The sequence below is a fragment of the Triticum dicoccoides genome, chromosome 7B (assembly GCF_002162155.2).
Source record: "Triticum dicoccoides isolate Atlit2015 ecotype Zavitan chromosome 7B, WEW_v2.0, whole genome shotgun sequence".
Taxonomy (NCBI): Eukaryota; Viridiplantae; Streptophyta; class Magnoliopsida; order Poales; family Poaceae; genus Triticum; species Triticum dicoccoides.
Window position 1 is genome coordinate 215,071,263 of NC_041393.1, and position 12,153 is coordinate 215,083,415.

Consider the following 12,153-nt stretch of genomic DNA (forward strand, 5'->3'; position numbering starts at 1 on the left):
CCAACATTTTCCTGGAAAGGCTATTCAAGCCATCCGTACAGTGGGAAGGGGAATCCGGAAATAACAATCTGGACCAGGCCGCATCACCTGACCCCGAACACCCTGACACAACTGAAGACTCCGTCAATGAAGTCACACCCTCAACCCATGTAATAATGGCAGTAATTGCCCTGTGGACAGAACCACTTAGCCTACCTAACTAGGCAGGAACTCCTCGAGGACCAAAATGAGGCACGCTACATAGTGCGGCGATCTAAAGCCTATAAAGTCCATGAAGGAGAGATTTATAAGAAAAGCACCACCGGAGTCCTTGAAAGGTGTATCTCCGAAGAGGAAGGGCGGAACCTTCTGGCTGAAATTCACGCCGGACTCGGCGGGCACCACGTCGCAGCCCGAGCTCTTGTGAGCAAGGCCTTTTGTACCGGATTTTATTGGCCGACGGCCCGGGAAGACGCTCAGGACTTAGTCCAGCAATGCGTCGGTTGCCAATTATTCGCTAATCAAAGCCACATGCCGCCTACCGCCCTACAAACCATACCCATTACCTGGCCTTTTGCGGTCTGGGGGCTTGACATGGTTGGACCCCTTAAAGGAGGAACCCACAAGCAAAAATATCTACTGGTCATGGTGGATAAATTCACCAAATGGATAGAGGCCAAGCCTGTTAAGACGGCCGAATCCGGACCGGTGATAGACTTCATATTCGGGGTTGTACACCGTAACGGTGTCCCCCACAGCATCATTACTGACAACGGCACAAACTTTACGGCCGATGAAGTTAAACTCTGGTGCAAAAACATGGGCATTAAGCTCAATTATGCTTCAGTCTATCACCCACAAATTAACGGTCAAGTCGAGCGAGCCAACGGTCTAATCATGAGCGGCATCAAACCCAGATTAGTGCGATCCCTCAAGGAATCTAACACGCACTGGGTAGAGGAGCTCGACTCCGTACTCTGGGGGTTGCGGACCATGCGGAATCGCATTACTGGATTCACACCATTTTATATGGTATACGGCGCAGAGGCAGTCCTGCCCTGCGACATAATTCATGACTCACCTCGCGTGCGCATGTACGAAGAAAGAGAAGCCGAGCTCGATCGGCAGGACAGCTTGGACGCATTGGAAGAGGAGCGCGATGTGGCAAAGGCTCATTCCGCATTCTATCAACAGCAGGCTCGAAGATATCAAAGCAGAGAAGTACGGGCCAAAACTTAGAATGTTGGTGAACTAGTTCTACGCCTGCCGGACAAGAAAAAGGACAAACTCAAGCCCAAATGGGAGGGTCCCTTCATAATCGACCAAGTCCTGACTGGTGGAGCGTACCGTCTGCGAAACGCATCGGACAACCGACTCGAGCCAAACCCTTGGAATGCAGCACGCCTACGAAGATTCTACGCCTAGCGCCGGACTCTGTGTTCGTCTCCTTCCTCTGTCACCTTCCTTTTTTTAAAAATTTAGCTGCCTGGTATTTCTCCCCTCCTTCGTGCCTTCTTTCTCCCAAGCCTTTAGGGCTTGCTTGCGTGTTGTTTGCACATACTTGCCGCGCCACCCGCGCTCATTATACCTGGGGGCTTCTTTATCACAAGCTTATATACATGGGCCTCATGCCCAAAACATGTGTGACACTTCCGCATGAACCTTTTATGCACCATTATATGCATCGATATGACTTATGTTTTGGCCAAGCTGGGTTGCCTGGCTCCTGTGCTTACCCCTACGTTCCCGTTCATTCGGCTAGGTGGTAAAGGGAGCACCTCTGCGATTGTTACCGCCGGGTCAGCCGGACGTGTACCTCAGACTGGGTGAAGCCGAAAGCTAGCGTTCTTAAGGGAATATTCGGTCGGTGATATAAAAGATGATTTTTCACTTATTTATTTATCTGCCCCCAGATGCTTTTCTGCTTTTTTCGCAGTACGGACATGCACTTTAGGCATGCCTCCCAGGGAAAGGAACCCCTAACGGAACTATTCTCCCTGGAAAATGTTTCTTACTAACCATGTAATATAACATAACTAGTTGGGCACTTGTCTGCTAAAGCACTTATGACCCCTACGCTTGGTCTCCATGCATGCCCCGGTTCTTACATAACCGAGAGGGTATTCGGACACACTCCGGACTATCGGGTCCAGAGGTCGAAGCGAAAAGGTCCGCAATGACAAACGATCTACAATCCGGCTAGAAGGCATTTTACATGTCATTTTAAATTACATAGTCAATTTGACTGGGTATATTCTTCTTCAATACCATCCAACAGGCTGTCTAATTTACAGTCCTGTTGGGAATCTTGGCCGCCAACTCTACCTAGCCGTACACTAAACTGATAGGGATCTCCTTCCCGTCGGGCCCCACAGGGCCGACCTCGGCCATGTGGTTTGGGTCAGCCTTCGTGTACCGCGTCTTCACCATGGCCCAGGCCTCCCTGGCACCTTGACGGCAGGCCGATATCTTCCATAATTGGAAGCGCTGCCGCACTCCCTTCAGCTTCTCGGCAAGCTCTCCAAGGCCTTCGGCCATGGAGAGGGATGGCCACATAGCCTGGACGATGCCCTGCATCGCCTGCCGAACTCGTTCGTGCAGTTGCAATAGCTCGGGAAGAAGGTCCCCCGCAGAACCGGGCATTTGCTCCGCCGGCCGACCTGTCAGCATACCTGCATACATAGCTCTGTCAATCGATGTCAGGACCCCGACTCGATGTCACATCGATCTAGCTGGTAACACCTCATATCACTTTGCGGCCTCACGCACGGTATCCCCACGGGTGTCGTCTTACCTTTTCCCGGGACCGTTTGCGCCTTTTGGCTCACGTATATGATAGTGTCGCTAGCATCCATATGATAAAGAGCCCGGGCTGACATGACTAGTCGCAAACCCAAAGTGGCACAGACTTACAGGGACAGGCATCCATGACCCAGCTTCGAACGTGTCGGTCATCAGCAAGTGGGTCCGGGCTGTAGCACTGGGCTAGCAGGACTCCGGTAAACCGGGCTGTAGCGGGCTAACAGGACTCCGGTACTCAAAGCGTGACATTTCCCCGAAGGGACAGACACAGGAACGAAGAAGGACATATGCCGGCCAGCCTAAGTGTTCCAGAGCAGTAGCAAGCTACCATGGCTCAGCGGCAACACTAGGAGACATTTCCCGGTAAGAAAGGCTACTAAAGATAAACAACTAGATAGTCAGATCCCACACATACCAAGCATTTCAATCATACACACAATATGCTCGATATGTGCAAATACAACGAAGCATCACAACATGACTCTACGACACAAGTACTTTATTTAAGGCTCAGTGAGCCATACATAACATACACAAAGGTACGGGTCTCACGACCCCACATACAGGTCATACAGTCATACAAACCAGCAGCGGAAGTAACTTGTCTGAGTACAGACAACTAGTAAAATAAAAGAGGCTTGGAAAGCCTAGCTATACTACGTGGTCCTTCACAAGCTCAGGGTCACCACCTGGGTCTTTAGCCTACTCGTTGATGTCAACGTCTACATAGAACCCATCAGAAGGGGTTGCAGCGTCTTCTGTAAAAATGTAGATTATAGCAACATGAGTACAAAGGTACTCAGCAAGACTTACATCAGATCCTACATACATGCATAGTATCAAGAAGGGTTGGTGGAGTTATTGCAGCAAGCCAGCTTTGACTCTTGGCTAGGCTATCCTACGATACTCCAACTTGAAATGGTTTTGCGCACATGAGTCCACTACTCACCAATTCAATACACTACCGAGGATCCACCTCCGTCTTCCTACGGAAGAGCCATCCTCGGCACTCACACTTATCTTGAGGCTTTTAACAGTTTCCATTTACTTGTCTATGAACTGTATAGGCAACCAAGTAGTCCTTTACCGCGGACGCGGCTATTCGAATAGATTATGATAACCCTGCAGGGGTGTACCTCTTCATACATGTTTCCACCACTTAGCGTCTGCACACGAAATGTGCTCGGCAGATTTCAAGCGAAAGCCGACATGGGTGTAGACCACGACCTACCTAAACACTTAAGCCTCTAGTCCAGGTTTATCGCCTATTCAGGTTCCATCCGCAGGGAGTCCGGTCGAGGTTTCCCATACGGCCCCGAACGATGTGAACAGGGTTCCCGAGATACCTAACGGGTATTCGGTACACCGTGCCACGTACCTACCGCATCACAGCCCACCCCTACGGTCAGCGCTGTCCACGGCCTCCAGTAGGCTACAAACACCAGAAACTACTTGCAACTCCTGGACAGAGAGCTAGGGTGAATAAGAAGTCGAGCGGGGTCATATTTCAGGGCCCAATGCATGGTAGTAGCTGTATCTTAAATCACGCATACAGATCTCAGTGCTTAAGGTCGGCTTCAATGAAACAACCCACCATGTACTCCTACATGGCCTCTCATCGATACCTTTACCAAATCGTGTTCACCACACCACTCTCATTACCGAGATAAACATTTCACTCTAGCCCATCACCCAGATGAACCAGACCTGACACGACTCTAAGCATAGCACGCATAGCAAGGTAGGAACAACACATACATATGGCTCAAACAACTCCTACACATGCTAGTGGGTTTCATCTAGTTACTGTGGCAATGACAGGTCATGCAGAGGAAATGGGTTCAACTACCGTAGCACACAGCAGTTTGAAACGCGTTGTCTTAATGCAGTAAAAGAGAGCAGGAGCGAGAACATGGGATTGTATCGATATGATCAAATGGTTGGTTGCTTGCCTGATGGTTCGATGCACTGATACGGTTCTTCGTTAGGGTAATCAGGGTACTCTTCGGGGACAGAACCTGCCGCAGAGAGCACCGATACACAAACATCACCAAACAATGTGCAACAATATGATGCATGCATGAAACATGGCAATATGAGTGTATTGGGCTAATGCAACTAAAACCAGAAGGGTTTGAACAAATTTGAATCAAGGATTCAAATTTCAAATTCAAATATGGCCTTTTAAAGTGCTTTTCCTTGTTCTGCTTAAAACATCAATTTAACTTGTTTGATCATGCATGAAAATAGTACAGATGGATAGATTGGATTTTTCTGATCATTTTTCATATATAATTGTCCAATTTGGAGTTACAGAATAAAAGTTATGAATTTTTGAAGTTTAAATAATATTCTGGAATTTCCTGATTTAAATTAAATCCAGAAAATCAATTACTGCGTCAGCCTGACGTCAGTGTGATGTCAGCAGGTCAACGGAACTGGTCCAGGTCAAACCTGACAGTGGGTCCCGCATGTCAGGGTGATTATTTTAATTAAAACTTAATTAAAACTAATCCTGTTTAATTAACAGGGCTGGGCCCCACCTGTCATTGACTCAGGGGAGTCAACCAGGGCCCACCCGTGGTCAAACCCGGTCGGCTGCACCGGCGTTTAGCCGCCGACGAGCCCGACGCGGCGGCGGAAGTGGTTTTGGCCATTTCGGCCACCAAATGGGCCGCGGAGACCACCGGAGTGGAGCTGAGGACAAACCGCAGCTCTTGGCGGAGCCCGTTGGGGTCGGGGTGGCCGGAGTTGGCGCCGGCGACGACCTTGGCGGCCACCGGGGTTCGGTCGGAGGTGAACTTGGCGCTAGAGGGTTCGGTGAGGCTCGTGGAGTAGCTAGCTAGGTGCTGCGGAACTTGGTGAGTAAGATGGACACCATCTTGTGGCCGGAGGATGACCGGGAGCACGTCGGCGACGAGCTCCACGGCGGTGGGTGCGGTTGAGCTCCGGGAGGTTGCTACATGGCTCGGGAGCAAGAACGGAAGGGAGGGGAAGATGGCTAAGCTCACAGTGAGTGCGACGGAGTTCTTGGTGCGGCCGGAGATGGACCGGAGCGACGACGGCGTTGAAGGGGATCTCCGGCGACGGTGAGCTCGGGCGAGGTCGGTGCGGTGGTCTCGGGCGTTGCGAGCGCTCGGGGCTCGGCTGCTCGATGAAGTGGACAGCGGCGGAGCTCCTGGACACGGTGAGACGGCGTGGGGTGGTCGGAGGGCGTGGCTACGGCGAGGGGGTGGCGGCGATGGCGTCGGCCATGGCTGGGGCGTGCGAGGGGGAGGAGCTGGAGAGGAGAGGGGGTGTCTGGGGGGTTCGGGGGAGAGAGAGAGGCCGATCCTCGACGTCACCTGGCGAGGGGAGCGGCGAGGCGGCGAGCAGGTGCGTGGCGCACGCCGCGGTCGCCGTCGGGCACCTGCCTGCCTGCCTGGCCGGCAAGCAGCTCGCTGGAGCGGTGCTGGGCTGGGCCGGCAGGTGGGCCGGGGCAGGCGCCAGGTAAGTTTTTTTCATTTTCTTCTGTTTTCTATTTTTCTAATACCTCTGCAACTTTGTTGAATTAAATAAAATACCTAGGCAATTTCAAAAATCACCAAATCACTCCTGGTCCATAGCTGGATTATTTCCAACATGAAACATTTTAGTTTGGAGGTATTTGAGCATTTAAATATTTTATATAATTTTAAATGCCCAAATTCAAATATTTATGAATTAATTCAAAAACCCTAAGATGGCCTAGGAAAATGTGCACCACTTTTGGCAGAGGTTCTGAACCAAGACAAAATGATGGACATTTTAGAAGGGCATTTCAGGTTCATTGAAAATTATTTTAGTAAACCCTAGTTGGTTTCAGAGGGGACTGGGGGTTCTGTCATCCCCATTTCAAATTTCTGATGAAAGAATAAACATGATGCAACACTCTAATGCATGACTAGCTAGGTTGTGACAATCGACTCTCTCGCCGAACTCTTTTTTGAAGATTCGTTTAAGCACTTACTAAAAATGCCGCGTCGAAGTCGCCGATTCTCCTTTACGGAATTAGACAGCTGAGCACGAACATCCTTTAGTTCCTCGCCCAGCTGGGTGTTGGCGTCTTGAAGCTTGTTCTTCTCTTGCCTCACCCTCGTCAGCATGCTCTCGCCGGCCTTTAACTGGCGCAGGAGTTGTTGCTTGTCCGGATCCACTCCGGCCCCATCTGCACTGTTATTGTCAGAATTGCACACATGCCGCATGTCACAACAGAATTATCTTTCTAAGCATATATTACCTGAGGGGGCCCCCTTGGTACTCTCTGAAGCGGCCAGTGCGGCCTCAAGTTGGGCCTTGCACTCTTCCAGCTCCTGGGACAGTTGCGTATTCTTTTTCACAAGATCCTGCATATCATATGATCCTTAAATCAGTTATCTTAACTGTTTCAAGTCTCGGGGGCTACTGACATATATAACCATCAGATTTACTCACCCGTATGTCTTTCACATACTGCTTTGTGGCTCTGGCTAGACCATTTTGAGCGGCACGGAGGTACGCATCTCCCGTATTAAAGGCGTCCAATGCCTCTTGGGAAAAACATGCGTCACAAAGAACAGTCCGGCGACGCCTGTGGTTCATGGCACTCTCCACCTCTGAATTGGTGGCAGAAAGCCCGTCCGCGTCCTCTGTCGGAGGAACGTCCGGTGCGCGCCCCGTGTTCGCCTCCGCTTCCGGACCCGGCCTTGAAGCTTAGCCGGTGGATATAGTCCGGCGGGCGCTCTTCTTCCTGAGGAGAGCGTGAGCGTTAGTGTGACTTGAGGGCATAAACCCTAGGCGTTAAAGTTGCACGCCGTACCGTTGCGCCGGAGTCTCGATCCAGTCCGCACTTCTTTTTAGCCCGCCTGGCTTCAACGACCCTTGTTGGCTACCCACCGCGGGCTCGGCCCTCCGCCTCAAAGATTTCCCCTGCAAAACGAAACACTATTGGTTTATGGCAATCAAAATAAAGCATGGATGGATCCTCTTGAAAGTTCTGGGACTTCGGTCTCGGTTACCTTTGAGGCCGGAAGTAGTCCGGGATAGTCGGCCGTAATGGCCACTAAGGTGTTGTCCTTACTCAATTGATGAAACACCCCATCAATCAGCTCCACACATAAGTTTGGGTCCTCTTGGGAGTCCGGGTCGAGGGACCGTTCTGGGTCCTTGGGTTGTGGAGGAGGGCTGTTTATCTCCTTCACAGTCTGGCGCAGCTCCTGCGTTAAAATTCCTAGACTAAGCACTCAAATATGGGAATTTGAAAATGGGTAGGCAAGTGAAAATGTTCGCTCACCCAGCTTGGAGGATTGTACATGGAGAATCCGCCCTCTGGGTTGACACGGAGGAATTCCTCTTCTTCTCCCTTGTACAAAGCGGATAAAATCTTCGTTAGAGTGCCAGCCGAATCCGGCCCCTTGTGACCGCCCCGGGTGGCGTCGTCCTCCCGGTTGAAATCCCACATGGGGTGGCCTCTGTACTGAAGCGGCTGCACCCCCCGCATAATGCATATGGCCATGACCTTGATCATGGTCAGTCCGGAATGAGCCAATAACCTTATCCGGTTCATCGGGTAAAGGACGTCCCTGTCAGTTTCCCGTTGAGGGTTCCGCAGGCGCCAGCTCAGGCGCTTCTTCAACGGAGCGTTGTTGAACTCAGGAAGGCCGATCCGTACAGGGTCCAGCAGGGGGACGTTGTCTATATAAAACCATTCTTAAGGCCAGTCCTCGGACGCCTTCTTTGGGGTTCCGGATAGATATCCGGTCCCGGCGATGCGCCATAGTTCGGCTCCGCCCACTTGATAAATCGACCCCTCCTGAGAGCGGGGCACGAGGCAGAACAACTTCTTCCACAGTGCGAAATGGGCCTCGATGCCCAAAAACAGCTCGCAGAGGGCCACGAAGCCCGCGATATGCAGTATGGAGGCAGGAGTGAGGTTGTGTAGCTGGAGGACGTAAAACTCCAGTAGCCCTCGGAGAAACGGATGAATTGGAAATCCGAGTCCTCTTATTAAATAAGGGACTAGGCACACCCGCTCTCCTTGGGAGGGATTGGGGACGCTCTCCGCCTGCTCTCCGCCGCTATAGGTGGCAATCCCGGCTCGAACTGGGACCATATATGCTGGGGGGAGGAGCCCCTTGGATTGAAGCACTACTAGCTCGCTATGCGGGACGGAACACCGCTCCTAATCTCCGGGCCGAGGGCTGGAGGGGCGAGAGGAGGGGCTGCCTCGACCGGCCATGGTGGAATGGATCCCTGTCGAAAGCGCTCTGATGAATGCTCGCGGAGGGAAGATGGTGTGAATTGGATCTAAATCCCCGTCTCTTTTATGGGCGGCTCATTTACGCGGCTAGGGGGAAATGAAAAAACTCCCTGGCTTTTCGCATTCGTTTGACACGTGGAAGATGGTCATTATTGGGCATAGAAGTCGAGGAGTACAACATGCACAAGAAGTCGGACACTATTCGACAGGTACATGGAATTTGGAGAAGAACCCGCCTTGCAATGCCGAAGACAAACTTGCGCGCCTGACTCATCTCATTGAAGCCTGGTTCGGGGTCTACTGAGGGAGTCCTAGATTAGGGGGTGTCCGGATGGCCGGACTATGACCGTTGGCCGGACTCCCGGACTATGAGGATACAAGATTGAAGACTTCGTCCCGTGTCCGGATAGGACTTTCCTTGGCGTGGAAGGCAAGCTTGGCGATACGGTATGTAGATCTCCTCCCATTGTAACCGACTCTATGTAACCCTAGCCCTCTCCGGTGTCTATATAAACCGGAGAGTTTTAGTCCATAGGACGAACAAAAATCATACCATAGGCTAGCTTCTGGGTTTAGCCTCTCTGATCTCGTGGTAGATCAACTCTTGTACTACCCATATCATCAATATTAATCAAGCAGGAGTAGGGTTTTACCTCCATCGAGAGGGCCCGAACCTGGGTAAAAACATCGTGTCCCTTGTCTCCTGTTAGCATCCGCCTAGACGCACAGTTCGGGACCCCCTACCCTAGATCCGCCGGTTTTGACACCAACAGACGCCGAAACGCATTTCTCCGGATTCAGCTTGTTGTCGTATGTTCGCAAGTTGTCGAACGTAAGCCTCAAGTCATCAATTAGAGTTTTGACGTGTCTTGTTTTTACGACGACGTCGTCCACGTATGCCTGCACTGTTTTTCCAATTTGCTTTTCCAGGCATGTTTGAATCATGCGTTGATACGTTGCTCCAGCATTCTTAAGCCCGAAAGGCATAGTGTTGAAGCAGAAAGGGTCGTATGTCATTATGAAAGCTGTTGCAGCTTGGTCGTACTCTGCCATCTTTATTTGATGGTATCCAGAGTATGCATCGAGGAAACACAGTGAGTCGTGTCCAGCTGTGGCATCGATGATTTGATCGATGCGAGGGAGGGGAAAGCGATCCTTGGGGCAAGCCTTGTTAAGGTCTTTGAAGTCGACGCATAGGCGCCAGGATTTGTCCTTCTTTGGTACCATTACCAGGTTCGCCAGCCAATCCAGATGTTTGATATCTCTGATGAATCCGGCCTCAAGTAACTTGGCTAGCTCCTCCCCCATGGCTTGCCGTTTGGGCTCCGAAAATCGCCTTAGGGTCTGTTTAACAGGTTTGTATCCCTTTAGTATGTTAAGGCTGTGTTCAGCCAATCCACGTGGGATGCCCGGCATGTCTGATGGGTGCCAGGCGAAGATATCCCAATTCTTGCGCAAGAAGTCGCGCAGTGCGGCGTCCATAGTGGGGTTCAACTGTTTCCCGATGGAAGCTGTCTTCATGGGGTCCATTGGGTGGACTTGGAATTTGACTATCTCATCTACGGGTTTGAATGAGGTGGACTTGGTGTCGTGGTTCTAAGTCTGACAGTAGAGTGGGGGGTAGGTATGGAGAGGCAAGGTCCTAGCTATGGAGAGATTGTAAACACAAGAGATGTACGAGTTCAGGCCCTTCTCGGAGGAAGTAAAAGCCCTACGTCTCGGAGCCCGGAGGCGGTCGAGTGGATTATGTGTATATGAGTTACAGGGTGCCGAACCCTTCTGCCCGTGGAGGGGGGTGGCTTATATAGAGTGCGCCAGGACCCCAGCCAGCCCACGTAATGAAGGGTTTAAGGTGTATTAAGTCCGGGGCATTACAGGTAACGCCCCACATAAAGTGTATTAACTATCATAAAGACTACTTAATTACAGACCGTTGTGGTGCAGAGTGCTTCTTGATCTTCTGGTGGTCGAGTGAGTCTTCGTGGTCGAGTCCTTCAAGTCAGTCGAGTGAGTCCCTCGTAGGTCGACTGGAAGGTGATCTCTTCTAAGGGTGTCCTCGGGCAGGGTACTTAGATCAGGTCTGTGACCCTACCCTAGGTACGTGACTCCATCATTAGCCCCTGAATGGATTGAGGCTTGAGTGATGAAGGAGTTGATGTTGTTTCCGATTAGCTTTCGCATACTGGTCGTGCGTTGTTTTGAACCAAAAAATTCTCTCTGTCGATAGTAAACAACTTTTCTTCAGTCGACTCGATCCATTCTTTTTCTTCGTTGAGTGATCTTTTGGACTTCGCTGATTTCCGAGCGACGGATCGCAGGAAATCCCACGTCTGGCAGACTGATCTGCCGTTTGCGGATTCCGCGGGATACGGAATTTGGGGGAGCGCGCGAAGCAGAGCGGACCGCGGCGCTCGGATGGGACGGGGCATAGACGCCTCGATCCCCGCGCCGCTTTTTTCGCCACGTATCACGCTCGCGCAACTGTTTCAGGATATGATTAGATCGACCGGTCCCACCTGTCATCCACTCGGAAGGGATCTTATAAATGTGCCCGGCGAGGGTTTTTTTGAACAGTGCCTCAGCATTCTCTCTCTGCTCCCTTCGTCTCCGCCCAACGCGCTCGCTCTCGCCTCCGCACAACTTCTCCTCACGCGCCTCGCCGGCAGCCATGGTCAAGGAGAAGACGGCGGCGCTGGAACGCGCGAAGAAGGCGTCGGCGACGGAGAAGGCGAAGGGGAGATCCACCAGCCACGGCGGGTCTTCGTCTAGATCTCGCCTGCCGAAAGGCTGGGTCCAGGGAGATTGGATCCAGTCGACCATCACGGAGAAGGATCTCCTCGACATGGCCAACGAGGGCCTGATCCCTCATGGAGCTGCGAGGCTTCCGGGGAAAGAGTGGCAGCCCCAGCCGGAAGAGGGTGAGTGCGTGCTTCTGGCTACCCATGTCGACCGCGGATTCTCTTTGCCGCCGAGCATTTTCTTCCGTGGTTTCTTGAACTTCTTTGGAGCGCAACTCCACCACTTCACCCCGAATTCTATCGCCTATCTTGCCGCGTTTGTGTCCATGTGTGAGAGTTTCTTGGGTTGTCAACCGCATTGGGGTTTGTTCAAGCACA